Source organism: Dipodomys merriami, unplaced genomic scaffold, assembly GCF_024711535.1.
Source record: "Dipodomys merriami isolate MVZ:Mamm:240054 unplaced genomic scaffold, mDipMer1.0.p SCAF_15, whole genome shotgun sequence".
NCBI lineage: Eukaryota > Metazoa > Chordata > Mammalia > Rodentia > Heteromyidae > Dipodomys > Dipodomys merriami.
In genome coordinates, this window is record NW_027202826.1 from 33,231,500 (window position 1) to 33,237,028 (window position 5,529).

The 5,529-nt window shown below is 38.5% G+C and overlaps 1 non-coding gene across 1 annotated transcript; it reads left to right on the forward strand.

Moving 5' to 3' along the window:
- Nucleotides 1-4,948: 4,948 nt before the first annotated feature.
- On the forward strand, nucleotides 4,949-5,074 carry LOC138827073 (small nucleolar RNA SNORA40). Its single transcript, XR_011371945.1, has one exon. It is a non-coding gene; the product is annotated as a small nucleolar RNA SNORA40 (small nucleolar RNA).
- Nucleotides 5,075-5,529: the final 455 nt, after the last annotated feature.

Genomic DNA, 5,529 nt, shown 5'->3' on the forward strand with positions numbered 1-5,529 from the left:
TTTTTAAAAATAAATAAAAATGACTTGGCAAATGGTGGGAAGGCAGGAAATATTCAACACTGTAAAGACCATTCAACTTCAGTCTAACAAAGAAAAGAGAAAATAATCCAGCAATGCTTCTCTGTACATTAGACAATATTCTAGAGAATCAAAAACACTTTCACAAATTTTAAAATAAGTGTGGCAGTTCCTCAAGTAGAAAAAACTGCGGGCAAATCAAAATTAGGGACAAATCTTATGATCCTATTTTTTTTTGAGGGGGGGGATTGGTAATGGGGCTTGAACTCTGGGCCTGGGCACTGTCCCTCAGCTCTTTCATATCAAGGCTAGCGTTCTACCACTTGAGCCACAGCACCACTTCCAGTTTTCTGATGGTTAATTGGAGATAGTCTCACTGATTTTCCTTCCCAGGCTGGCTTTGAACCACGATCCTCAGATCTCAGCCTCCTGAGCAGCTAGAATTATAGGCATGAGCCACTGGTACCCCACTTCCTGACCTTTTTTTTTTTTTAAATGACTGCAAAGGACTACAAAATTCAGAATTTCTCTCTATACCTTTCACATTGAAGCAACAGCATTGTTGGAAAGGTGAGGTTACTTGACAGACCTGAGTTACCTAGGGGCTTGTCCAAGGGCTTGACCTCAGGGCCTGAGCACTGTCACTGAACTTCTTTTGCTCAAGGCTAGCATTCTATCACTTGACCTACAGTTCCACTTCTGGTTTTCTGGTGGTTAGTTGGAGATACATCTCATGGACTTTTCCTGTCTGGGCTGGCAATTCTCAGATCTCAACCTCCTGACTGACTAGGATTTACATGTGTGAGCCGCCAACACTCAGTAGTGTGTTAGCTCCATGACATGTGCTTCACTTCTCTCAAAACCTTTAGTGTCTTCTTCCATCCTCAATAGCTCACCCCTTTCCCCTTCTACAGTGGAAGGATTCAGGCCCACACTTTTCCTGTGTGTGCACTTTTCCAATATGGTCTTTGATGCACTCACAGTTTTGATACCTGTATTTCTCCAACTATTTCCATTAAAGATTGGGGTGATATATGGCCACACTTTCAGACCTTGAGCTCTTGGGCCCCTAGTTTAGCCTACACTTACAGAACTGGTACTGTTACAGAAGTTAATCATATTACATCTTTCTTGAAATGTTCATCATGAAAGCTACCACCCAAGCTACCACTTGTGATTTTTAATATGTCTGACACATCGCTGGCTTTTCTGGCTGTCCTGGTGATATAATAAGTAGTAGACTCACCACCACATGTGTCATACACCACTTCTGTTTTTGTCATGCAAAGTTTTACTACACAGGAAGTTTTTTAGTTGCCCAGCGTTGTTTATGACTCAGTTCTTTCAGTCTAGTAGCCCTAGTTCTACAAAGCTCAGCCCTAGCCTCTGAAGTTGTTTACCAAAGAAATTAATCAGTCAGCTGCACATATAGCCTGTGTTTCAAAACTGACTTTCAATGTGTTGATGGCTCACACCTATGCTTAGCTACTCATGAGGCTGAGATCTTGGTTTGAAATCAGCCAGGACAGGAAAGTCCATGAAACTCCAATTAGCCCCTTTCTTCCCTCCCCCTCTCCTCTGTCTTTTCTTCTCCTCTCTCCTCCCTCCTCTCCCCCCCACCCCGTTTGTGGAAATGTGGCTTTAGTAGTGCACTACCCTTGAGCAAAAAACATCAAGAACAGTGCCTAGGCCCTGAGTTCAAGCCCCAGGATGGGCACAAAAACATAAACAAAATCTGACTTTCAAGAATAGCACCTCAACACTTCCTCACAAGCACCACCACCTCACAAGAATTTCTTTTTTCTTTTTTCTTTTTTTTTAAATTTTTTTTGGGTCTGGTTGTGGGGCCTGAACTCTGGGCCTGGGCACTGCCCCTCAGCTCTTTAGCTCAAGGCTAGCTCTTTAGCTCAAGGCTAGCACTCTACCACTTGAGCCACAGCACCACTTCCAGCTTTTTTTTCTGCTTATGTGGTGCTGAAGAATCAAACCCAGGGCCTCAGGCATGCAAGGCAAGTGCTCTACCACTGAGCCACCTTCCCAGCCCAAGAATTTCTTTTTTCTGATCTCCACCTTCATAGTTTTATTATGAACCCTTCATTTAGTCTGGAGTTTGAGGCTTATATTAGTGCATCTTTTGTCAGTTTTCCCAAAGACCTTTTGGCTTTTCATCTCAGGTTTAGTTGACTTTCTTTGAAGTTACAACATACAATTTGATGATCTCCAAATACAATTTAGAAAGTTCATTGTGAAAATTTGAGTTATCTGATTTATCTGATTTACAAATAATAACAAATCTCATTTATCTTGGTGCCCCGAATTATCAGACCTATGGTCTTCCATAATGTGTTAACTCTTCTGCATATCTGTCATGATCACAGTTTTCTTTAAGGCTAACATGGAAATAATGCACTAGGAATTGTCTGCACTGGCACCTAAGAGACACTTTACCACTTGAATGTGATAAGAATAGGATTACCTTCAAAATCATTGGAAATGTACATTTTCAGCAAATATAACATGTCCATGACAAGTCACAGAGCAATTACAGGAGGCAGAATGCTATAATCTTTCAACAGCAATAAATTTGCAATATAGTTTATAAGGATCTGTATGTGTCTCACTTCGCATCTTTTAATTTCATCTCACTGAGAAATGGAAAAACATGAAATTTTCAATCTCTGTTTTATATAGGCAGATGACCTTTATATACATTGAGAATTACAGATATTATATATATATGATATACCTATATATTATATATGATATAGATGTATATATTATGTGATATATGAGTTTCTCCTCTGTAGCTGTCATTGAAATCATGTGAAAATCAAGCCATATGTAAGTTTAATATACATAATTACTTTCCCTAACTAACCTTGTTTCTAAGTTCTTAACAGAATTTCCTCTTTTTCTATACTGGCTTTAAATATACCATTCTGACAGAGCCCATTGTTCCATTATATCTAAATAATGTGGTTTATTTAATGTTCTATCTTGATTGTTTTAAAATTTATAACCTTATTGTCTAATTATAAAATAACACATTAGGTATAGAAAATTTGGGAAATGCACAAAAATTCTAAAACTCCAAAAACAACTGTAATCTTGACAGCCAGAGATAACATGTTATCAGAGATATCATGTTATCAGAGATAACATATTTCCCGTTGGTATACTTTGTGGAGGGTAAGAGAAAAAACAAATTGTAAATAAGAATACAGATGAACCCATTGCAACAATGAGATGTACAAGATGTTATGTCGAAAAATGAACTTTACAATTTTGGAGGGACGGGCAGGGGGGAGGGTGTGGGAGATGGGAAGGGATGGGAAGGGGAAACAAAGGAGGAGGCAACAATGCTTGATAAGAAATGTACTCATTACCTTGCTCATGTAATTGTAACTCCTCTGTACAGTATTTTCACAATAAAAAAATTAAAAAACAAAACAAAACATATTTTCCTTCACCCTGTGCAAGTGAGCACAAAATTTCATTAGAGAAGACAATTAAGCTAGGTAGAAGACAATCAGGCTAGCTAGGCAGAAGCAGAGGTTTAGTAAATCACCACATCCATCACTCCTGAAGTGAGATCAGAGGTGCTAGACTTTGAAATAAAGTGCAGTTTTTGCCCCTGTTAGGCTCCTGTGAGGAAAGTTTTCATTCCTTTGCATGGTGTCTGTATTTTATACCAGTAGCACTTCCACAGTAGTTACATAGGTGGCTAATTTTAGAGTCATGTTTTCCTCTCATATATACCTTATCGTCAATCTTCTTCTGTATCTTTGGCCAGTATCAGATCATGGCAGTCCCACAATACTGGGAAATAGCAGTGGGCTGCTCACCAGAGGATGCTAGGGTTCTTGAACTGGGTTATTTACAAATTATCCTGCACAGATTTTTCTCTCCCATATAGGGGTAGGTCTTCTATTTACTACAGTTTGAACTAATACAATATAGAGTTTGCTTAGGTTATGTGACAGAAATTCTCAGTGGGGAATATCATAACTACAGTATCTTTTTGTTTTGTTTCATTTTTGTGCTGGTCCTGGGGCTTGAACTCTGGGCTTTGGGTGCTGTCCCTGAGCTCCATTTGCACAAGGCTAGTGCTCTACCACTTATGCCACAGCTCCACTTCTGCCTTTTTTGGTAGTTAGTTGGAGATAAGACTCTCATGGACTTTCCTCTCTGGGCTGGCTTTCAACTTCAGTCCTCAGATCTCAGCTTCCTGAATAACTAGGCATGAGCTCCCAACACCTGGCTTATGACTACAGTGTTTAGCTATAACAATTGAGAAACAGCATAGATCATCAGTGTGATGATTTGTTAAAGTTAATTTGCCAAATTGAATGTTATTAATAAAACAAGTATAAGGTTTTCGTGTTGTAAGATTGTCAGAATGGGGCTGGGAAGGTGGCTCAGTGGTAGAGCGTTTGCCTTGCATGCACGAGGCCCTGGGTTCAATTCCTCAGCAACACATAAGCGAAAAGAAAAAAGACGGAAGTGGCGCTGTGGCTCAAGTGGTAGAGCGCTAGCCTTGAGCTAAAGAGCTGAGGGACAGTGCCTAGGCCCAGAGTTCAGGCCCCAGGACCGGACACCCCCCCCCCAAAAAAAAAAGATTATCAGAATATAGACTATCATGTAAAGTAACAAAAATGTTTCTAAGAATCATAGTCAAATTTTTCTCATTTTCATTCAATCCATGTAAATTCCTGTTCTTTTTAATTATTTTTATTTTTCATACATTAATAGATTTCTTTGTGATAATTCCACACGGGTTTGTGAGTTAGCCATGATACATATTTTCTGCATATATATGCAGAAAAGAGTAATATTTGTTATTTTGTTATTTTGCTCCCATATTTATCTTTCATGGATAGCTGTGTTAGTTGTGATAGACAAATTCTCAATTCTTAGAAATAGTATGTATAGCACTTGTGTGTGTCTTTGTTTAATATCTAACAAAAGCTTACCAACAGGTGCAAAAATAAACATTCTTTTGCAACCTAGAACTTATTGTTCAGTATGAGTTTTGTTACATGTAAGAAGGAATATTATCATTCCTACAATAATTTGAAGTGACTAGGGTATTGATACCCATTCAGGTAGGCCCTAAGAGTGAAGTTGATCATTTAAAAGCAGGTGGGTAAAAAGAAATAACTTTTGAGTTGGACATCATTGAAAGCTCTATAGAAATTAGTATAATCTCTAGAACAGTTTCAATCTCATGGGACTTAATTCATCTTTATCTTTGAGTAGGTTTTTTGAGGATTGGAACACTTAAATTGTCCTATGGAGTAAGCATTTTAGGGAAGACACTGGTTTAGATTATAAAGTGCTGTTTCTTTGCGAACATAAATTCAACTATCACACCTCAGTGGGATAGTAGGGAGAGAAACTCTATGTCTGCCCAAACTCTACTTTATGAAGCTGCCAAATCAACCGTGAGTGCCACATTTCTGAATTTTGTTATGGGTCAGAGAAACAATTATATTTTATTCAACCACTTTT